Source organism: Lutra lutra, chromosome 6 (assembly GCF_902655055.1).
Source record: "Lutra lutra chromosome 6, mLutLut1.2, whole genome shotgun sequence".
NCBI classification, from domain to species: Eukaryota; Metazoa; Chordata; class Mammalia; order Carnivora; family Mustelidae; genus Lutra; species Lutra lutra.
The window spans coordinates 34,351,076-34,375,095 of NC_062283.1; the positions used below are offsets into that span (position 1 = coordinate 34,351,076).

At 50.2% G+C, this 24,020-nt stretch overlaps 1 protein-coding gene across 3 annotated transcripts in view; it reads left to right on the plus strand.

The window, feature by feature from the left end:
• The window catches only part of PPARD (peroxisome proliferator activated receptor delta), a 78,090-nt gene that overhangs the window by 34,980 nt on the left and 19,090 nt on the right, over positions 1-24,020 (plus strand). Inside the window, exon 3 of one of the 3 annotated variants that reach the window (XM_047733026.1) lies at positions 22,166-22,245. The exons of the other annotated variants lie outside the window; for them this stretch is intronic. The gene's annotated coding sequence lies outside the window, so the exon portion shown is untranslated. The remainder of the gene's footprint in view (positions 1-22,165; positions 22,246-24,020) is intronic. 3 annotated transcript variants of the gene reach the window in all.

The window sequence follows — 24,020 nt, forward strand, 5'->3', positions numbered from 1 at the left end:
GGTAGCAGTTTTCAGCCTAGCTGCTGGTGCCAGAGACTTAAAGCAAGACAGCAGCCAGAAAAAGCCACGGAATCCTGCAAATTAAAGTGGTTTCTGGCCTTAAGGATGCATGCCCACCTTCCATCCCCAAACTTGCTTCTCCAAGTGCCAGGGAGAGTAGTACAAACTTTATTATAATTATAATTTAATTTATATAAATTATATAATTATAAATTTATTTAATTATAATCCCTAGTGGACCCTAAGAACCTCTAACTTCAGAATAAGCCTGCAGTTCTGAAAAGGACATTTGCTTTAGGAGTGGTCGGTTCTGTGTTGGGGCCTCCAAGGAGACCAGGGTGTAAAAACTCTGGTGTTCATAGCTACGTGTCACCTATGCCCATGACTGAAAGCCCAGTTCAGGCTTCTGTCCCTTAGAAAGGGTGGCTTGGGGGCACCTGGGTGGCTCAGTGGGTTAAAGCCTCTGCCTTCAGCTCAGGTCATGATCCCAGAGTCCTGGGATCTAGCCCTGCATCAGGCTCTCTGCTCAGCGGGGAGTCTGCTTCCTCCTCTCTCTGCCTGCCTCTGCCTACTTGTGATCTCTGTCTGCCAAATAAATAAAATTAAAAAAAAAAAAGAAAGGGTGGCTTGGATAGGCCTGGGCCAGAGCTAAACAGGCTTGTGCCAGCCCTCTTTGGCTTTGCCTGAATCCTCTGGACTCCTGGGACTCCAAAACAGGAATAGCTTCAGAAGAGAAGGGAATCTGATCTTCGAAGATCCCCAGAGGGTGTCTGGCAGACATTAGTCTGGTGGGAGGATGAGCAATGACCACACTGACTCTAAGTCCCCATGTCTGGGGCTTCAGGAATCAACCTCAGCTCAGGGAGGCATAGGGCTAAGGGTTGGTGGACAGCTTGGCCAACACCCCAATTCTCTTAGTTCTTTCCTGACCATTCTCAGTCTGTAGCCATGAATTAAGAACCTGTGTGCTCATTGCTGTGCTGGGCCTTCCTCCCGAAGACACCAAAACAGTAACAACACAGCCCCTCCCCTGGGACATGAGTTGGAGAGAATTTCTAGCACACAGGACGACCATGGGAGACCAATTCGGAGTGGTGCTGCTCTGTGCAAAGCTGGCCCTTACAACAGCCTAGTTCTCCTGCTTTGGGCGGTTTGGACCATCAGTGTATTTTTTCTTGGGTGATTTGCTAGCACTGTTACAGACTGGTCTGAGATGACTAGGGCCACCGTTTAGGTTTCTGAGGAATGGCCCCAAATGTGTCTTTATGAACTTGTCCTTCATTCCATTTCTTTACATAATGGCAGGTTAGTTTTACAGTGGCACTTGCTGGCCTCCTGGGGGCAGATCAGCAGCCAGCAATTGCTGCTTTTGAGGCATCAAGGATTTTCCCGCGGACTCTCACATTGTTGTTCCTTTGCCTTTACTAATCTGACTCCATTTTTCTAGGAGAGTACATCTCAAAGTGATTGCTGCATCAGGATCTCTGGGAGTGGGCCTTGGAATCTGTTATTGAGGATTGGGGGGAAATTGAGCAAATTGAGGTCTGAAGTTGTTACAGGTGGATTTATGGATAGGGACTCCAAGTGGGTTAGGTAGTCTGTAGTCTCAGGTAGGTGTGGAAGCTCCACTAAGTCATAAGGGACCCAAGCTCCTTCCCATTCCTTGCTCTGTCATGCTTAGGGTGTGACTGTTCAACATGGCTGTCATGGGCCTAGATGTCACATCTGCATTCCAGGCAGCAAGATAGAGAAAGAAAGAGGGAAGCGTGACGTCTCCCCTCCCTCCCTTTTAAGCCTACATCAGGAATGTCTTCTGCCTCTACCACTTTCTGTGACTGAGGGGAAATTATTTAATGTCTCAGAGCCACAGTTACCTCATTTGTAAAATGGGCATGATAGCACTGACCTCAGGGGGATGAGGATTAGAGAGGACCATCCATGTCTGGCATGATGCCCAGGCCACAGCGCGTGCTCTCTAAATGGTGACTGCTGTTGCAGCACATCTTGCATGGTCTCTGCCCTGCTTCTTGTCTTCCCCTTTCCTTTTCTCTGACACACTTTGCCCTCTGTTCCTACCCTGCCTTCCCCCCACATCCCTCTCTTTTCTGCCCCTCATTTTCCTGCTCCCCTTCCTGCTGCCACCTTTATCCCCTACCACCTTATACCACCTCATCCTTGTATTGTTTCTGTCCCTCTATCTCCCTGGTATCCCAAATTAATGGCAAATCATTGTTGTATTGCAAGGGCCAGAGAGGTTAGAGGTGGTGACTGGCCTTTGAACTGCAAGTCAGCCATGAGTAAGTTAAGAAAACATGTTTAATTGGCTTATTCATGAATCAGTTGCAAATTGCATTTGGCTGTTGGTAAGCAGAAATCAGAAAGAGCAGTGGCTTAGACCAGTAGAAGTTTATTCTCTGTTAGGTTTTTAAAAGAAATCTGGGGAAGCCTGTCTAGGTCCAGCCTCTCTGTTCTGCCATCCTTAGTGTGTGGCTTCCAGGCCCAGACCTGCATCATGGTCTAAGATGACTGCAGAGCTCCAGCCATCAAGTCAGGTTTCCAGGAAGGAGGGTGGTGAGGGGAAACAGAAAAGACTTAATGGCCAAGCTGTCTTTCTCCTTCTTCAGGAGCTTTCTTGGAACCCCCCCACCCCCACCCAATAGCTTCCACTTCCCTCTTTGGCCTCCCATAGCTACAGGGGAGGTTGAGAAGTCTTTTAGCTGGACATGTCACCACCTGAAATAAAATCCAGATTCTATAACTAAGGGGAAAGGGGAGAGTGGATATTGGGTAAATGACTTGTAAGGAAAGTCTGCCACGATTCATTCAGCATGAATTTAGCACCTACGGTCTGCTAGTTATTAGGACAGGCCAGGAAGTCCCTGTTCCAGAGGGGAGACACAGGTATGTGAACAAGCATGGCCAGCATGGGGTCATGGAAAAAGAGGGGTGGCGTGGAGGAAGGCACAAGCAAGCACACCTCCCACACCTCACATGCCTGCCGGGCCCAGGCATTCTCCTGAGTTTGTCACGCCAGCCTTCTTCTGTGCCCTCTCCTCTGCTCACTCTCGCTTGTATTGCCATCACCAGCATGGTCATCGTCACCGGGGTTGTTCTTGCCCCTTCATTCTGGCCCCAACAGCAGCCCCTAGGACCTGAGGAAGTGGGAACAGTTGGCAGCTGAGTGGGAAGCTCTGGGCTGAGGCCACCCATCCGGAGATCCAGGTTGCAGGCCCACAGGCAGTTAGAGGTGAGGGGCAGGCACATTGCCCGCTCTCGCTCCGGGAACAGGGTGGACATCGGGAGGGGTCTTCCTCACCAGCCCCCTGGCATTGGCTATGCTCTGCTGTGTCCCTGGCAGCCTGTCATCAAATGAAACCTTTAGCGGAGTAAAATCCTTCTCCCGGTCCCATAAGATAAGCATGATTATTTCATCCTCATGAAGTAATCAGATGCCTCTTTGACCTGTGGTCTCTTTGATTTTGATCTCAGGGATGCCACTGGCCCTCTCTCCTCCTCCGCCCCTCACCCAGTTCCCTTTGGGAATTCAGGGAGGCCCCTAGGAATCTTGCTGCCAAGATTATTTTTAAAGGTGTATTCTGGCCCTTAAGATGTAATCTTTCAGGGATTACTAATGGGTTAAAAGGTTGACATTTATGACCCAGCACACTCCTTATGAGCTTCACTGTGACCCTGGGCAAGTGACTTAACTCGGCCCTCCTCGGTTTCCTCATCTGCCAAATTGTCATCCTGGTTGTTACAGAGATTAAGAGGCACATGGGAAGCACTTGGCCCACATCGGTTCTTGTGACTGCTCTTCCCCACGGTGCCTGGAACGATAGATTGGGGCCAGGGCGTGGGAGGCCTTGGATGCCACAGGAAGGAGTTGGATTTTCTTTTTTCGGCACAGTGAGCTCCAGGAGATTTGAGAGCAGGGCTGTGACAGATCGTGTCCGGACCTAAGAAATGTCCCCTGCAGGAGGATGGAGTCTGGACTGCAACAAGGGAGTACCTCGGGGCAGTTCCGGGTGGGGGTGTCCAGGGCCCGAGCCAGCAAAGTCAGGGAAAGGGGACAAAGGACAGTTGGAGAGTCAGTAGTGAGGGAGGACCTGGTGCTGATGTTTGAGGCTGTGTGACACAGGGATGGCATCCCACTGACAGGGACAAGGAGTGTGGGAGGAGTTGCAGGGGGAGGTAGCCGGAGACAACATGAGCACCTGCCGCCTGCTGGGCATGAGGGGTAGGGTTGCCTGGGGCCTGACCCCGGGATCACTGGGTTTGGGAGGCGTGACGGGGTCCTGTGAGGCCTCTGTGTGCTGTTGAGGCAGTCAGCAGGTGAGAAGCCCAGGACGGAGATCTAAGGATGTGGTCACTGTGTGAAAATAACAGTGATGGTTTGTGCAGCAAGGAGGGGAGCCAGCCAGGGACAAAACCAGGGAGGAGCATGAGGGGAGGGCCATCATTTTAAAGGCTGTTGAAGGAAGAGCCAGCAGCAGAGTGGGCAGTCCTTAGGAAGGCGGAGAGAGAGGCAGAGCCCAGATCAAGAAGGGCCTTGTACGGCCCAGCCAGGAGCTTGAGTTCATTCTTAGGGCAGCAGAAAGGTTTTGAGGAGTCCTAAGCACGGACTGAATCACGGATGTGATTCGGTTTGTGATTTCAAAAGTGATTCTGGCTGCAGACTGGGGAGGGGGCAAACAATGGAGGCAGGGGACCCTTTTAGAAGATTGTTGTAGTCATTCAATTGAGGTGAACCAGGAGATACTGGGCACTTGGATGGACAGTACTTGGTTCACTGGGCACCTGGACTGTTTGGATCTTGGGGGCTCCTGAGGGGATGAGGGAATAGCTCAGGGAGTCTGACTTCAAGGTTGAGACTTCAACCAAGAGGCCACCCAAACATAAACCAGGAAGGTGATAATGGAACCCACCTCACTGCTCATCTGGCAGCTGGAGTTTCTTGGTTGACCTTGAAGCTCCTGTAATTCCTCAAAGTCAAGGATAAGGCTTCAGAATGGGTGGTGCTGCAGATGAAAGAGACAGACAGGCCCTTGCAGAGAGGTTGCTGCAGTCTTCTCTCCCACCTCTGGGAGAGCCGGGAAGCCCAGAGGCCCCCTGGGAGCCCTTGTCCTTCTGCCCCTCCCCCTTAGGTGGCTTCTCCCAACCTTGCGTGTGCATGTTCATTGGGAGGTGGGGAAGCCAGGCCCCTCTGAGGCCCAGACCTGTTTGAGCCACACAGCAGGGTGGGCAGCACTTTGCCCGCTGTGGCCCTAGGCTCTGCGCTCCTAGCTTTGGGCTGCTAAGCAGTCAGATGCTGCTCCTCCCGAGGCCCCAGGGGTTGGCACAGGTGAGCACACAGGCTGTTGTCATCTCTCTGACTTGTGCTGAAATTCTGCTGCCAGGCCTGTTGCGGTGTGTGCCTGGAGTCTGGGGCCCGAGTCCAGTTGTCAACAGGCTGTCCTCAGTTTACCCTCAGGATGAACTTCAGTCATTTTACCTTGTTTTTATGTTATGTTTGTTTATATAAAAATACCCTGCCGACGGGTGAGACAGTTATAGGACCAAAAGCGGCTGAATGGCTGTGGGACCGCAGCCCCACTCCCCGGGGGTGTACAAGTAAGGGTGTTCGTTTCTTATGTATTCTTCTAAAATTTTCCAGGCACAGACTCGAGTGTATGTGTATTTCTCCTCTTCCTCCTCCTATCGCCTGTGTCAGTGGGGAGCATAGCAATTGTTTGGACACCTGGCTCTTTGCTTAAGTATGTCTCTTATCTCTTTTCCCCATCAGTAGGTACAGATCCACTGCATTCTTTTTTTTTTTTTTCAGTCTTTTTTGTTGTACATATAGCCAATAATTTTCCAGCAGTGCCTTAGATTTGTCAAGTGAACTGTGGCTTATAGAACATTCTTACAGCTGTTTTCTGGTGTGATCCTCCTAGCCCTAGGAGGCAGACAGACCGGAAGAAATTTTTTGCAGCTCAGGATACTCTGTGAGCAGTGAAGAGGCGAGAGAGGTTGGTTCTTGTTGAATGAAGAGTAAAACAGCGTCTGTGTCCTCCTCCCCCTCCGTTTGGGGAGCAGGATTGAGAGGTCCATACATATGTGCCTGGAAAGGACTTGGGAAGCAGCATCTGTGGAATGAATGTGGTGGGCGGAGGATGCCTTGGGGCAAGCTTCCCCAAAGGGAGTGGAACTTGAGCCAAACCTCTACAAGAGATGGGGGTAGGAATGAGACCAATAAAAAAGGGAGGACATTGCAGGCATGAGCAGAGGCATGGAGTTGCAAACATTGGCTGGGGCTCGGGGGCTCCGGGCACTCTTGCTTCCCTGTCTAGCCTGGTCTCGTCATTCAGTTAGCAGGTGCTCACAGCCCTGCTTTGTCCTCAGCCCTTTTGGTGTACAGAGAGCAGCAGAATAACTCCGTGGGTGCTCACACCGCAGCCAGGAGACGCTGTGTGCGTGACAGGCAAAACTGGTTGGTGTTGGTATGGGTCAGACTAGTGGTTCCTGACTGGGAAGGGGCCTGAAGAACCTTCTGGGTTGCTGGAAGTGTTTGGGATCTTGAGCTGGGTGATGATCTTGTTGAGAAATGTAAGAACTGTGTAGTTACCCCCTCAAAACAATGACATTCCCTTGGCCCACTCTTTCATAGTCAAACCTCCCCATATCATTTACTCCTACTCCATTGTCTGTCCCTATAGTTCTGCCTTTTGCAGAATGTCATATGAATGGAGTCATAAAGTACATAGCATTTTTCTACCTTTCACTTAGCACAATGTATTGAAATTCATCTGTTGCTACTGCATTCATTTGTTCCTTTTGATTGTTGAAGAGTAGTCCCTGGTAAGTTTGTTTATCCGTTCTTCACTTGAGGGACCTTTCAGTTTTCAGTTCCTGACAATTTTGAAAAAGCATTTGTATGCTGGTTTGAACAAAGATTTTCATTTCACTTAGGTAAATACCTTGGAGTGGATTGCTAGATCTATGGTAAGAATATATTTATCTGGCCATCTCTTTCTCACAGTGACTATGCCATTTTGAATCCTTGCCAGCAATGTATGAGAGTTCAGTTGCTCTTTAACCTTGTGAGCACTTAGTGTTGTCACTTTTTGTTTCATTTTGGCCATTCTAATAGGTATGTAGTGGTCTCTCACTGGTTTTAATTTGCTTTTCCCTAATGGTTAAGGATGTTGAGCATCTTTTTGTGTGCTTGTCATCTATTTATCTTCTTTAGTGAAGTATCTGTTCAATCTTTTGCCCATTTCTTTTGTTTGTTTGTTTAGACTTTATTTGTTTATTTGGCAGAGAGAGCACAAGCAGGGGGAGCAGCAGGCAGAAGGAGAGGGAGAAGCAGACTCCCTGCTGAGCAGGGAGCCCCATGTGGGATTCAATCCCAGGACCCTGGAATCATGACCTGAGCCAAAGGCAGATGCTTCACTGACTGAGCCACCCAGGCAACCCAAATCAGATTTTTTTTGTTTATTTGTTTGTGAAGCATGTTTCCAAAAGCATCTTCAAGTTGGAAATCAAGGCACACGTTACTTCCTAGAGGCTCATTTCCTTTTGTAGTGATGAAAGTACTTTGCGTGCCCCAATTTTGATTTAATTACTGCTTTTACTAATCAGTGATGCTTTATTAATTCAGATTTTAGATCCCTTTCTGACTTTGTGTCCTAGAATTCCACAAACTCATATATTTTGTCTGTATCTCTCCCATATCAAGTAGACACTGGAAAATGCCAGTGAACATTACTGAGAAGTTAAGTAGTATTTGAGTAACCTAACAGGTGGATCTCCTAACAAAATTAAGAGCACTACACAAAATCATGTGTCAAAATTGCCAATTTAGGGGCTTTCTTTGCTTCTAGACTTATTTCTTAGAATGTACTAGTAGGATTTGTACATACTATGTATTTAAATATATTAATACATATTTGCAAGAACGACTCACCATTAATTGCAGATGGGGCCATAAACACACACATACAGCATGGCAGTGGCTACAAGCAAGACTCGATCAGATTGTGACCACTTCTCTCCTTCACACTCCTGTCCTGGTTCCGAGATGCCAGCCTTAACCTTCAACTCTGCATGTGAGCTTCTTGCTCCTGCTTTGACTTGAAGTCAGTGGAGCCTTTCAAACCAGTAACATCTCTAGATTGATTGTTAAGCTTTAATTTTCACCAGAGGATTATCATCCTTTTTCCTATTTTCCCAACTTTTCAGTTGATGTTTCTCAAGTTTGGGGATTAAATAAAACAGATAAATTTCCCAAGAAATGTTGAGAAGGAAGTTTTGCATGGAAGTACAGTCAAGAGGTATCACAAGTCAGGGTGGCTCAGTTGGTTAAGCATCTGACTTGACACTTGGCTCAGGTCTTGATCTCAGGGTCATGAGTTCAAGCCCCACATTGGGCTCCATGCTGGGTGTGGAGCCTACTCAAAAAAAGAGAGAGAGAATGAGATCACAGGGCAGCACTTAACAAAAGCCAACTCTTGTGCCAACTGTTGTGTGGTTCCCTACCAGGTAAGCTCCACAGGGCAGCCACCAAGTCTGGTCCATTATAATGCCTCTGGGGCCTAGTTTGATGCATTTACCCAAGGTGGGTGCATGACCCTTAGAGAATACTCCATGAAAGTTGTTGGCTCAATAAATGGGTTTTCAGCTAATGGCTGGCTGTCTGGAAGCAGTGTGTAAACAGCTGTGGCTGATGGTGGTTCATGGTTTAGAGTTTTGTGGAAGATGAGCTTCAAAAACCCTGTGAGAGGGGCGCCTGGGTGGCTCAGTGGGTTAAGCCGCTGCCTTCGGCTCAGGTCATGATCCCAGGTCCTGGGTTCGAGCCCCACATCGGGCTCTCTGCTCAGCAGGGAGCCTGCTTCCTCCTCTCTCTCTGCCTGCCTCTCTGCTTACTTGTGATTTCTCTCTGTCAAATAAATAAATAAAATCTTTAAAAAAAAAAAAAAAAACAACCCTGTGAGATCGTTATTGTGCCAAGCTTTGCACGACAAGCAGAGAAGCCTGAATTTTTATATTCCCGACACTGGATAGGGAATGGAACACGATACATCCGAGTCTCTGTTGAGAGTCATGGGTGAGCTGAAGGCAGAACAGCCTTTTTCCTCTCTGTTTTTCATTTAATAAAAGGTCCAAGCTACAGGCGAGTTGAAAGAAGAGTGTGGTGAATGTCTCTTCCTTCCTTTGCTAAGATTCATCAGGTGCTAACAGTCTGTGCATTTGCTTGACACTGTGTCATCGATTGTCCACATTCCATATTTGTTTGGTCATTTCCTTGCGAATAGATTTCTGGTTATCATTTTTTGGTGCAAACCCACATAGGTAATGAGTGCTTCGTGTTGCTCCACATCAGGCAGCGTGATGGCCCAAGTTGGCCCCAGTAAAGGTGATGCTAACTTGAATCACCTAGTTAAACTGCTGGCTGGGAAGACTGCTTTTGTTGTAAGGCAGAGCACTTTGGAAGGAACTTTTCACCAATGTGTTTCTCTGTCAATTGCACCTGCTACTCAGAAGCATCTTGGTGTTGTCAGCAAGGCCCTGGAAGCCAGGAAACTGGGGCAGGGGACCAAGCTCTACAGCCATCTCTCCCCAAAACCGTAAGCAAATTACATCATAGTTCTGGGGTGAGTAGTTGTACATAAAAGGAAATAGCTACTCAGAGAGGTGAAGCAATTTGCCCAAGGCCACTCAGCTAGTGAGTGGCAGAGCCAGGATTCCCAAGCTGTTCTTTCAGAACCGGAACCCTGCCCTTGTCCTTGATGACAGTCTGCTGCCTTGGAGGCGCCCCATCATTCTTTTGGTGGCACCAGGCACTCGGTAGTGCTGCTCAGAACACAGCAGGGCACCAGCCCTTGCAGGATCCGAGGCGAGAGGGAAGAGAGAGGCGCCTCTCCAGCACGTGGCGGGCTGTGCTCTAGGAAGGCGTGGGCAACTCAGGCAAGCTGGTAGGCAGGCTCTCGGACTCTCCTCAGCCACCTTTGGAATAAAAGCTTTTGTATGGATGTTACAAAGGTGAGGCCCTGGCGCCGTTCCAGACCCCCCTCCCTAGACAGGGAAGTGCAGGTTTCACATACCCGGCCTTGGCTTATGCTGGGGTCAGCACCCAGGATCCCCAGATTGGCCCGTGAATTCCAAGGGCGGTCGAGATGGGTGGAGGGGATATTCCCTAGGCCTGCCTGGGTTCCTGGGGGTGGGGAGGGAGACAGGAAGTATTAATGGGGGAAAGGTGTGCAGAACCTTGCCAAGCAGGTCACTGTGGGTGGGGAGACACTGCCTGCGTGCTCTGGACGCCCTAGGAGTTGGGTGGAGGTTCTCAAGGAGGCAAGAAGAGAGGAAGGATGCGGCAGTGACTCTGGAGTACTCTTGGGCCTCTCTGCCGGCCCTCTGCTCTGGCGGCCCACCAGCCCACCACCTGACATCTTCCCCGTTAGCTCTCTCCAAAGCAAGTAGCACCTGAGCACGTGGTGAGTAATGTCTGTTCCTCATGCCCTTCCAGTGAGCAGTTGTTATGAGGAAAACAGTGGGTCCAGCTCAGGCAGGATATGGTGTGTCAGGACCCTGTTGTCCTATTGCTGTGGAGCTGAGAGTCCAGGAGAGTCAGCCTTCCTGAGTTCCTACTGCTTCTCCTTGAGTTGTTCATCTTCACAGGCCTCCCAGGAAGTGGCTATATCCAGGGCAGGGCCACAGTGGCCTGACCAGGAGCAAGCTGTGCCTTGTGGGCCCAGAGGGGAATTCTGGGGAGTTCTTCTACCTCAACTGATGGCCTCTCTGGGCCCTGCATCTTGGAGAGACCCCTTAGGGCTCCAGCAGCCAGGTCAGCAGGGACAGAGGGTCCCCCTGGAGAGAACCCCAGAGGAACAGTGGTGTTTATAGACAAGACTCCCCGTCATCACTGGTGGTAGCACTCAGGGAACAGTGGTAGTACTTCACCTGATTCTTTCCAAAAGAGCTCCTTCTTCCTCCTGCCAGATAGGGCAGAAATCCACACTGGGAGCCTGACATGACCCGACATGTGAGGCCTTCCGCTCTCTGGATGAATTCCCCAGGTGTTGTCCTTCTGTCGCTCCACGCCCGGTATTTCCCCATCTTGTCCTGCGCATCCCTCGTCCTGGCTCTGAGTCCTGAGAAGTGAGACAGCAGGTTTTTTTTTTTTTTAAAGATTTTATTTATTTATTTGACAGAGAGAGATCACAAGTAGATGGAGAGGCAGGCAGAGAGAGAGAGAGGGAAGCAGGATCTCTGCCGAGCAGAGAACCCGATGCGGGACTCGATCCCAGGACCCCGAGATCATGACCTGAGCCAAAGGCAGTGGCTTAACCCACTGAGCCACCCAGGCGCCCTTTTTTTTTTTTTTTTTTTACCAGCTTTCCCACTTAGAGCTCTGAAGGCTGTCTGTCAATCCAGAAGCTGCCACCCAAACGATAATGCAAATTGGAAGGTGAGGGCGTGGGCCAGTTTTCTGACTCTCCAAGGGGCTTTGATGTTGAAAAAGTATGTACTGGTGTTCCTGAGACTTGAAGACTCTTGTTTGATTTGCGCTTTCGTTCTTTTACCTCTGGTTCTGGTTTCCTCTTTGGGGGGGCTTCATGCTTTTCAAATATTTGTTAACTGAGCCCTTATCTAGGACCTTAGAGAGCAACCGCATAGGTGTGCACTTGAAAGCGCCGAAGGTGGGGGATGGCACCTGGGTGGCTCAGTCAGTTAAGCGTCCAACTCTTGGTTTCAGCTCAGGTCGTGATCTCTGGGTCATGAGATTGAACCCCATGTTGGGTTCCCTGCTCAGGGAGGAGAGTCTACTTGGGATTCTCTTCCTCTGCCCCTTTTCTCTCTCTCTCACTCTCTCTCAAATAAATAATAAATCTTAAAAAGAAGGAAAAGGACAGGGAGAACAGAGAGTAAGTTCTGAAAATGTCTTTGAGATCCAACACCAGACAAGCTTTGCCTCCTCTGGTGTCCATATTCACCCCTAGTTCCCAAGCTGGTTTCACTCAAGTGAGATCCAGAGGTTTCGTTAGGGAGAAAGCAAGAAGTTTTTAAAGGAGACTCCTGGCTCTTCTCAGCTCCCTTGCAAAAGACATTGATGCCTGTTTTTATTTTTTTATTTTTATTTTTTTTTAAAGATTTTATTTATTTATTTGACAGAGATCACAAGTAGGCAGAGAGAGAGAGAGAAGCAGGCCCCCTGCTGAGCAGAGAGCCCGATGCGGGACTTGATCCCAGGACTCTGGGATCATGACCTGAGCCAAAGGCAGAGGCTTAACCCACTGAGCCACCCAGGCACCCCTTGGTGCCTCTTTTTAAAAACAATTACAACTACATACTTCTAAAAACTATTACTCTCACCACCATCACACTCCTCCTTCTTCCCTCCCATTCCGGACTATTTTCCCTTAGTAGTTGTTGGGTTACTGGGCAAACGTATGTTGGCTGTGTACATTGTCTTAAAAGAAATGGGTATGTGGCAGATGTGAGAAGGGACCCCTCGCCATCCCCTCCCAGCGGTGTGTCAGGGCCATCCTGCCGTGGCCCCACATGTGTACCATCTGGTGCTCTAGTGGGGGTTGGGGTTCTGCAGAGAGTTCCATGGCAGGAATGTGCCAGAATGTCACATCATGAGATTGACTTCTGTAGCTTGTTCTGCTTCATCTCGCTTCTCTAAAATAATGATGTCTCGTGTTTGATCATGCTTTTAAAACCTTTTTTTTCCTTTTTACTTACTGAACAGTGCATGTTCATTATAGAAAATTTAGAAAAATCACATAAGCAGTAAGAGAAGAAACAAATATTACCCCAAGAGATCACCACCATTGATATTTTGGTGTGCAAATTGTATAATACAAATGTTTTTCACATTGAATATCTTACCCAAGCCTCGCTTCTTCCGTTCAGGACGGCATGTGGTTACTAATCCCGTCTCACAGTTGGGAAAACTGGAGCACCGAGAGGTTAGAAGGTCACCCAGAGGTACACAGCATATTAGAGACCAAACTGGGAGTACACTTGTCATATAGGCCTGAATTAACACTCTACTCGCCTCCCCTCCCCCGTATCTGCACCTCCAGACAGAAAAGAGTCTTGCTGGGGGTCTGGATTTCAGCAGGACCGGGGCAGTCACTATAATTTGTCCAGTTGCCTTATCCAGAGGTTAATGAACAGCACCTAGAGGAAAGCATCTCATGACACTTTGGCACCTTACTGACTTAGGAGAAAAGATTGGTTTAAAGTATTACCACTCCAACATTCTAGCTTCATCTTGACCGTTGGAGGTTTTAGGAGCCACACAATAGTAGGCCATGATAAACAAAGGAGGAGGAGGGTCAGGAACGGTCCGGTGACAATTGCTTCGGTAACTGAGGTCTCATCTGGACAGGATGGCTTGGGGGAGGGAGGGGTGCAGGTCAGGACTTGGTGACCAGAGATCAGGAAATGGACCGGATCAGAAGTGGAGGTTTGTTGGAGGATGGGTTCACCCACCAGGATGCAGGAGCCTTTTTAGCATCAGAGGGGCTCAGGAGTGGGGGTGAGGGCAGTCCGGTGGAGAGGCTGAGAGCTCCCACCCTGAAGGCAGACTGGCTCATGGCTCTGCGTCCTGATCCTGACTCTGTTGGGCATGGAAATTACTTCACCCTTCCCTGTTCTGTCTTGTCATCGGTAAATGGGAATGATAATAGTACCTGCTTCCTAGTTCCCACTTGCGAAGCCCCAGGGAGTCACTAATGTAAGGAGCTTACAGTAATGTGTGGCATGTAGAAACACTTTGTACGGTGCGCTTAACGCAGAAGTTGAATAGGCCCCACGTGAGAGCTGCAGGAGGGTCTCCATGCTGTGGTTTGGCTATGACCTCCTTCCCCAGCCTTCTCTGGTCCCTGCCACCCTGTCTGCTTGTGTCTCTCTCCATCCACCCCCTTCCTGGGCCTAACACCCTGCATTTCCCCCACCTAGAACAACCAGCCCTCAGTCTATAGTTAAAAAGCAGTCTCCCCACTCCTTGATTTTGTTTTCTTCTCTGAATTCTATGTTTTCTTGAGCACGTTTTACTTTTAAGATCATTTCTTAATGATCTTAACGCAGCTCTCCTTAGCCTTGAACCCTCCCTGAGGCCTCCAACAGAAACCGTTTCTTCTTTCTCTGGACTTAGCCACTCTCCCCCATCCCCTTCCCCGTCTGTGTGCAGCTTTCCCTGAGGTTGTGGTAGATAACGGCCTACCTTCCTCCATGATTGGAGTGTAGACACTGGAGGATTTGTCACCACATCCCCACCCCTGCCCTGAGAGGAGCCGAGGCCTATGAGTGATCTGGGCCATTTTCCAGTGACTACTACCCATGGGGTCTGCTCAGTGAGAGGATTTTAGAATCAACAGGAGGTAGGAGATAGATGCCCCAATACTCACTCCCCAGGGGGAAAATTAAGCCAAGAAAAATGAACCACTGCCTTCCAAGGTCACCTGACAGATTAGCAAAAGAGCTGGCCTGGACCACAATGAGGTACCCTCAGCCAGCTGATTCTGGACTCCCTATCTTCCCCTACACTGCATTTCTAGTTCATTGTGGTCCTGATGAGCTCCTCTCTTGACTGGAAGGGTCTGGAGAGCAGGCTCAGATACCTCTGGAAAACTGAAACTGAGACCAGATCTCTGCAGGGCTGTTTCAGGCCCGGCCATGAATGGAAATCTTTTTTTCAATTACAAAAAGTTATTCATTCATTCAGTACATATTTATTGAGCAGTTACTATCAGCCAGTCATGGCTGTAAGACTTGAAGATCAGTGTGACTCTAACAGGTGAAAATTTTTGCCTTGTGGGGTTTATATTCTTTTGGGCAAAGACAATCAGTAAGCAAATAGTCTTTAAAAATACTTACATATATGGGGGCGCCTGGGTGGCTCAGTGGGTTAAAGCCTCTGCCTTCGGCTCAGGTCATGATCTCAGGTTCCTGGGATTGAGCCCTGCATCTGGCTCTCTGCTCAGCAGGGAGCCTGCTTCCTCCTCTCTCTCTGCCTGCCTCTCTGCCTGCTTGTGATCTCTGTCTGTCAAATAAATAAATAAAATCTTAAAGAAAACCTTACATATATGTATATGTATATGTATGTATATACATATATAGGTGTACTCACACCATTCCAGACAGTGGTGAGAGCTATGGAGAAGATTGAAGCAGGAAGAGAAATGGAAGTACCTGAGGGTGGGCTGGGATTGTTTTAAACTGAGTGGTCAGGTGTCACTTCAAACAGAGGGCAGACAGAGCCAAAGAAAGAGGCAGGCCACTCCAGGTTAGCACCGGACAGTTTGAATAAGGAAAGGGAGCTTGCTTGCAGGGCTTATCTGGGTGGCAACAAGACAAATGGATCCCCACCCCACCCACCAAATCTTGAACGCTTACCAGGAGACCTTAACTATGGTCAGTCATGTACACCACGCAGGTGTTTTCAATAACCTATCACTATCTCAAGACTGTGTCCTTGGAACAGCCTCTGGGGAGCAGGAGAGGCAAACAGAACCCACGTTGCAAAGACTAGGAAGGGGGTGAGGAGCTTTCAGTCACCTGGGTTTGGCTCACGGGTCCATTGTTGGGTTGACTTTCACCTGGGAGCAAAACCCTGAGGAAGTACATTTCAGCTGGAGGGAATAGCTGCAGAGACACTGCAGGAAGTTATCCCTGTTGCGTTCAATACCATTGGCAGGGAGGCCATGTGCCTGTGCACAGTATGCCAGGAAGAGAGCCAGAGGGCCGGGCACCCATTCTGGAAGGCCTCACAGGCCACCGTAGAGATGGGCAGGAAGCTCCTGGAGGGATCTGGTCACAGGAAGGACAATATTGGACTTAAAAGGATCAATCTGCCGTGTGGAGAGTAGAGGGCGAAGCCCGAAGCAGAGAAGCCAGTTGGGAGGTTGTTGGAATAATCCAGGCAAGAGAGGATGTTGGCTTGAACCAGGATCATGGCAGTGGAGGTGGTAAGAAGTAATTAGGTTCTGAGTATTTGTTGAAGGCAGAGGCCATAGGATTCGCTGACTCCAACATTTTGGCCTGACCAACTAGAAGGTCGGAGATGACCTTCACTGAGATGGAAAAGACCTTGGAAGAAGGTCAAGGGCTCTGTTCAGATACCACTGGGCATCCATGTGGAGATGTCCGAGAAGCTGGAACTGGAGAACTAAATATGGGAGTCATAAACATATTTATTGAAGGTATTGAATGCTATGAGCCAGCTTCAGATCATGTAGGGAGCGAGTGTAGCTGGAAAACGAAAGAGACCTTCAGACTGGGAGTTGACTGGGAGGAGCAAAAGAGATTGTGTGGGAGCAGCCAGCAAGCCTAGGAGCCAAGTAATAGAAGGTGTAAGGAGGGAGGATCCAGCAATGGTATCACATATTGTGATGGGTTAAGTGTAAGGTGAAGGTAATACGTGTTTGGTATATTGAGTTCAAAAAGTACAGCCACATAAAAGCAGTAAATCACTTTCCATCTATGCATACGAGGAAATTTGCCTCCATTCTTTCTCTAGTCATTTTTATGGGAATCCTGCTGTCTGTGTAGTTCTGTATTTTATTATTTTTCACTTAAAAAGAAGTTATTAAATATTGTACAGAAGTGTAAGTTTCATAGCTGGCTGGTACTCCATTTGTCAGGGGATGCCTAATTTATGTAACCATTCCTCTATTGGGCATCGAGTCATTTCTGTTCTTTTTCATTATAAATATTTCTCCTTATTATAAAAAGTTATTTCATTATTATAAATAACACTGCACCGAACAGCCCAGTGCATTTTCCATGAGGGGAATTACAGAGTCAAAGGACATGAACACTGTTAAAGGTGAAGCTTGAACTTGGGTGCCACAGTTTCTCCTGGACAGAACTGACCAACGTTGGCTTAGCTATAGGGTTCTTTCCTGTCTCCCCTCCCCTTGGAGAGGTTCAGAAGTCACTCAGGCCTGCTGACCCCCGTTTTGACCTCCCCCTTCCAACTGTGAGGCCCGTTTCTCCTGGGCTGGTCTGAGTTTCGTTCCCTCTCACTAGACCTGGCACCACCTCCATGTGCTGCGCAACGCCCCCCCCCCCCACCCCGTCACCACCAGCCTCTGTTCCCTCACCCAGTTTGTTCACGTGGCCAGCAGGAATTAGAGCTTCCCTTGGAGGGTCATCATGGTGTTAAAGTGAAATAATCCATTCTAGTGCTCAACACACATTAGTCCTGTCTGCCGCCTTCCCACAGGGTTGATTAAACGGGATTGTGTACACGAAGGCGTTCTGTGAACTTTAAAGAGCTGGCTGGTGTCCTGGTCTTTGTTGTTTAAAAAGAAAAGGGTATGTGTAGTGACCTCTGGCCCCTGCCTTGTAACCACATAGCTCCCAGAGCAGGGCCACTGGTCCACAGTTCAGTGTGTTGGGCATGAGAGCTATGTGTCGGGAGTCTGGGGGGCTTGGATGGAGTGGTCAGGCCCAGGAATGTGGCCACTTGTGGCAGTCAGCCTCATAGCAAGTGCCACATCTGCTCCCCTGATCCGTGTGTATGTTTGTCACAGCTGGGAATCAGTAAGACCAGGACAGTGCGAGGGGGCTGGAGCGAAGGACATCGGAGCCCAAAGGGGCCTTGGAGGTCATCTAAGCCCGCACTGATCTTTTACTCAGAAGGCACAGATGGGGCAGCTGGAGAAGCACACAGCTCAATGCAAGAGCCTCACCCCCTCCGCTCTGTCGCGATGATCTTCCCGGGAATGTATAGGCAGCTGCGTCCCATGCCCAGCCTTCCAGGGCTCTGGGAGGTGGCCTTCTCCTTCCCATTGGTGGCCCAGCTAGGTTTGCTGTTACCCTGGCTTTTCAGAACCCGACTGAAACCATCTCCAGCCCGCCCTCCACAGCAGCCAGAGAAGCTCGTGTTTAAATGCAGCTCGGATGCTGCCCATGCCCATCCTCTTCAGAGCCCTCCTAGGCGCTCTGCTGCTCTTTGGATAAACACCCACATCCTCAGCTTGCCCTTTGAAGCCCCAGGTGATCTCCAGCCCCAGCTAGACCAGCCTTCCTGTGCTCTCAGAGGGGCCCTGCCATCCCGCTCTCTCTGTGGGGCCTTATCACATCTCTCCTCCCCGCCGCCCCAGGACCCTGCAGGCCCATGTTGCAGTCAGAGGCGTCCACTGAACACCCACCACTAGGCTACCACGCTCTGAGTGTGATCCGCTGTGCTTGGCCTTTGTCCTTCAGAGCACTGGTCGTCATTCCTAGTTACATATTTATGTTGGTTACTTGCCTGACGTAGCCCGGCATGTGATAGTAGGTACTAAACAAATATTTGTTGAATGAGTGAATGAAAGCAGCTGGCAGCAGCTGTCAGGGCCTGGAGGAAGAGTGGAGGGGCACTGACCGCACCAGCAGCCGTAGCACCTGAGGTCCTCAGATGAAACTTTCTGGAAAGGTCCCCTGGTGTGGCCCCCTGCCTGCTGGCACAACCACCCTTACCTCAGGAGGCTTCTCTGAGCAGTGATGCATCATCCTCCTTCCTCCCTCGGGCTTCCAGGAGGAGAGATCTGGGTCTTTTCTGGGCAGGCCTCTCTCTTACCTCATCAGTATCTCAGCATATGATTCAGTTTTCTTTGTTCACCACACTTCTTTAAACATCTCCCCCACCCCCATCATTAAAGTAACCTATGCTCTTGGTGAAGAAATTGGAGAACACAAGAAAAATATAAGAAAATAAGAATCACCCCTAGCTGGACCCCTCAGAGAAAAGTACCATTCACAGTTTGGGCCATGTCTTTCCAGTTTTGTTTCTTTTGCCTTGTGTACGTGTTTCAACATTGCTGAGATTCTGTTGTCTATAAAAACTGTAGGTTTGTTTGTTTTTTAAGATTTTATATATTTAAGAGAGAGAATGAATGAGAGAGCACAACTGGGGGGAGGAAGAGGGAGAAGCGGACTTCCCTACCAAGAAAGGAGCCCAACGCGGGGCTCGATCCCAGGACCCCGGGATCATGACCTGAGACAAAGCAGATTCTTTTTTTTTTTTTTTTTTTTTTTAATTTTTATTTATTTGACAGAGAGAAACACAGAGAGGAAACACAAGCAGAGGGAATGGGAGAAGGAGAAGCAGGCTTCCCACCTAGCTGGGAGCCTGATGTGGGACTCGAACCCAGGATCCCGGGATCATGACCCGAGCAGAAGGCAGACGCTTAACGACTAAGCCACCCAGGTGCCCCGCCAAAGCAGATTCTTAATTGACCAAGCCACCCAGGTGCCCGCAAACTGGAGATTTCTGATACGTCCTTGGTTTTCAATAGCTCCAGCCCAAGATAGCCAGGGCAGTGCTCAGCGCCTTAACCCTTATAGCGGGAAAGGTGATGGCTGGGGGTCCGGGTCTCCCAGCATACTCAGGCAGGGCAGATCCCGGATGAAGAGCTCCCCACCCCCATCTCTTCTCTGCCACACTCTGTAACTGCCTGAGGTGGCTTTTCTTTCTATTTTAGCTTAGCTAGCTCCACTCTGCAGGGCTTAGGGGCCTGACTCTTACTGGAAAAATTACATAATGTGAGGGCCAAGGGTGGCCTCCTGCCTGTCTTTTCTCTGGTTCCTGATCTCTCTGAATAAAACCAGCCCCCACACTACTTCTGGGGGGTTGGCTTCAGGTGGCCTGCCAACTGTTCATTGCCGCACAGGCCTCTCCTATGCCCTGAAAGGAGTGGGGTGACCTGGATTGGCAAATGGGGAACAAAGAGCCCTGTGGAGTTGCTGGCCTGGAAAACCAGGGCACTGGGTCAGTACCTGGATTAATGATTGATTGGAAAGCTTGGGACAGAGTCAAGCAGGCCCATTCTTCCATGGCCTCTCTCACTGCTGATCCTGAAAGCACTTGCCAGGGAAATAGGGCAACCTCTGCCCTTGATCTAGAGACTGCTGATCCTCATCCTCCTGGAGTGGCATGAGGGAGGAAAGGGCAGCAACTGGGTCATCTGCATTGGGGTGAGGGAGCACAAGAAGTAGAAGAAGGTTTGGGCCCAGCTCTCTGAAGGAGAGGCACATGCCTAGAGTAGGGTACTCCCTGTCGGTTCTCTTCTACACAGCTGATTGTAGGGCAGGGGATTGGGAAGTTCTGGATCTGCTTAGGTCCCTGGAATAGGGACATTTCCCTATTCCTAATGGGACTATTCCTAATATTCCTAATGGGGCTAGCACATTTCTAGATCTGCAGTGTCACTTGCTCCCTATCATTCCTTAAGATGAGCCAACCATGACGATTGTGGCCGCAGCCACCGTCCCTGTTTGTCGGACATATACCGTATACTCTGCACTGTTCAGACCTGGCTGTGTGGTTTTTTAATGCTCCTGACATCTGTTCAGCTTGGGGAATAGCATCCCAAATGTTGGGCTGAGGAGTTCTGAAGAGTTAGTCTCTTCCCCGAGTCCCAAAGAGGGTGGAGCAGAGCCAAGATCTGAATCCAGGCTAGACGCAGAAGCACCTGGAATTAACTTCTATGGAGTATTGCATCTTGGGGCAGTAATACACGGAAATTGGTACCGTGGCAATGCCAAGTAGGACTGAAAATACTATGCCTAAGGTTAACATCTGTGAGTTCGTCCAGCAAGTGTGTGCAGAGCACCTACTAAATGCCAGGCCCTGTGCCAGGTGCTGGGGACCTACCTCAGCAAGACAGAGGGCATTGTCTGGGAAACTGGTAACAGCATGGTGAGGCCAGAGCAGCTGCCTGACATTGCACTTTGCTGCGTGATTGCCGATCTGGAGGGCCTGGCTCGGGTTTGCCTTAAGAAGGAACAGAATGAGGCTGGTCAGCGAGCGTTTCCTCCTCAGGGAGGGGGTGCAGGAGAGCCCACTCTTGAAGGAAAGGAGTCGAGGGGGCAGCATTCTAGGCTGAGGCCAGTATGAGCCTGGAGGGTCAGAGAGTGGTGCTGGCACGCAGGGCGAGTGGGATGCCTGGAGAAGGAGCCAGGAACCAGAGCTTATGGCTGTCTTTAGCCCACAGCAGTCATTTTCTGGCAGGGAGTATCCAGAAGGACTTTGACCCAGGATATTCTTGACAGATAAACAGTTAGGGATTGGCGGCTAGACCAAGAATTCAACAGCGATAGCTCCAGACCGAGGCTAAGAGCAGCTTCTAGATCCAGCAGGGCAGGGACATACCATCTTCTGGACATACCAGTCTTACCTGGCACCACTTGCAAGGCCCATAGTGCAGTGATTAACACCTCAAACAACCTGCCTGGACTCCAGTCCTGCTGTTCCAATTACTGTGACCTTACTCCGATTTCTGTGTGACCTTGAGCCAGTTACTTTCCCTTTCTGTGCACAAATTCCTCATCAGTTAAATGGATATAGTAATAGTACTTGACTGTTAGTGTTGTTGGGAGGATTATATGTCTGGACACACAGAGCCTGGGATGTAGTAAGCCCCGGGAGAAGGGAAGCCAGTACCGCTGGGATGGAGGTGGTGAGCTGGAGGCTTAGAGCTGTGACCCAGCTTGGGCTCTGGTGCAGAGAGAAGCCTGTCAGGCTGCACCACAGCTCTGAGAGATGAGCGGGGCTCCAGCACCCTGCCTGACCCCAGTCCGAGCAGGCAGCCTGCCGGTGGGTGGCAGGGGTGCTCTGCCTCCTGAAGATGTCTAGACTTTGGGGGATGGATTAGGGCCCCAGGCTGCTTTGTTGCTTGGACACCAGACCAGGCCTCTGTATAGCTCTGGGTCATTTGGGCTAAGCTCCTGATTATCTCTGCCCATGAACTAGACCTGCCTGATGGCAAGTGGATGGAGTGTGCACCTCCCCTTGCCTTCCCTCCCAGAAGGCCTGGCATTCTTCTTGGGGGAAGAGAGTGGGTATTGGAGGGGTAGCTCGGTCAATTAGGCAACCAACTCTTGGTTTCGGCTCAGGTCATGATCTCACTCATGGGATCGAGCCCCACGTTGGGCTCCATGCTCAGCATGAAGTCTGCTTGAGAATCTCACCCTCTTCCCCCACCCCTCCCCCTGCTCACACACACACTCTCTCTCTCAAATAACTAATCTTTAAAAAAAAAAAAAAAAAAGTGGGTACCAGAGTGGGAGCACTGGGTTTGCTTGCACTGCTGGCTTGTGTGAGCATGAATACAAACAACACACATGTGTACGTGCCAGAGTCAGGGTGGGAGGGCATTTGTTTTACAAGAAATTCTTTAGCCAGAGACTCCATTTTGTGTCTGAACAGCACCTCCTCATTCTGGCTTCAGGACCCTTGTCCTGTCTGATGACAGCACCAACCTCGTAAGTGGGCTGACACTGGGACACAGTCAGGGGTTTCTGGCTCTGGCCCAATAATGGGGGGTTGCAGCAGGAAAACCCTGGGCTTCCCAGCCACACCGAAGTTAGACCTGGCACCTGTGTGTGCTCCTTCAGTGCTAGGGCTACAGAAAGGAAGGGAAATAAGGTCCACTGTAGGAATAGTGGTAGTGGGGTGGCAGCCCCCTGTGGAATGGCCAGCCTGCGGGCCTGGGCCCAGTTGGGTCAGGAGAGGACCCCAGGATCAGAGTAACCCCTGACCAGGCAAGCTGAGAACAGCAGTGGCGGTGGGGCGCCCTTGGCTGCGGGCAGATGGGCAGACCTCAGCTGTAAATGGAACAGCCAGGGCTGTGTGAAAATGTGGTTTCTGGCAAAAAGCAAGGATGGGCTACAGCACAGCGGTTCCATCTAAATATGAAACAGCCCAAGGGATGTGCGTGGGTTTTAGAACAACCAGACTTCCCCTCCCCCTCCTGCTGGTCACAGCCAGAAGGGACAGCTCCAGTCAGGGGAGGAGCATCCGCCTGGAATCCAGGGCCCCTGGCCCCAAATCCAGAACTCTAGCCAGAGCCCAGATCCACATCTGTTTCAAGAGGCATCCATTTGCACCCCCCAAAACTGATAACAGTTCCCCGGTCACGTGAAATAACCTTCTGCGGGTGGCAGAAGCAGGAAGCTGAGGCTCAAGGTGTCAGAGGTGCGTGAGGTGGCCCACTGCTCGTGGTTCTAAGGAAGCCTGGCCAGGCTCAGACCCCACGATGTCTGAGACCCTGTGGTCTTCTGCTTTATCCTTGGCATGTCCGCAAGCCTGAGCTTTCTGTCACTTCCCTCCCCAGGGGAGCACACGAGGTTCGGCTGCGGGAGCTTGGGAGAATGGAGCAGAGCCTCTTTTCCATGCACCAGACATGACATGTAGTGGGTGCTCAGTCAGCTCCCACCACCACCACCCCACTTCCAGGACTCAGGACTGACGGTGAACTCTGTCCCATCTCCCCAGAGTCACTCAGAGGATCAGAGGGTGTGAGGGAATGAGTGAGAAAAGGTTTTGTCAAGTTACCTATATGAGGCTGTGTTGTAGTTTTCTCTCCTCTGTTTCCAGCTGCTAAGGGGGACCCCAGATCTTCATGTCCTTCCTCCCCAGTTCTCATCACCGCAGTCTGGTGTGCATTTCCCCGTGTCCACTGACAGCCAAGCTTCGCAGAGCCAGAAACAGTCTGTTCTCAGCCGCACACCACTTACCCTGTGGTCATTGCCACCACTGTGCTTGCAGCTCGTGGGAGTCACATCTGAGCCCTCTTCTGTTAGCATACTGCCCCCTCTTCAGTCCTGTGGAGCAGGACAAATCAGTGTCCCTGGTCCTTGTTGCTCAGAGAATTACTCGTATTTTTGGAGCATTTACTACATGCCACCATCTCCACTGGCTGCTCCCGGTGATCATGGCCAAGGTCCTTTTCCCAGTGTTGGTGCCAGCCCCCTCCCAGGAGCCCATTCTCCTCTTTAGCTCAGTGTCTGACACTGCGTTGTTTCCATTAGGGTTGTGCCTGCAGCTGAAATCTGGCAAACAGGGCTTGTGAAACAGGCGTTTCCTTGTCTCCTGCAGCAGGGAGTTCGGAGACAGGCATTCCAGGGCTAGGGGAGCAGCGGCCCGGGACCCCTTCTCTCCTCCCGGCCCACCTCTTAACCTATCTGCTGCTGCTCCAGCTCCAGAGCTAGTATTCCTAGCCCAGGTGGGAAAAGGGGAAGGTAGACGTTGGTCTCTG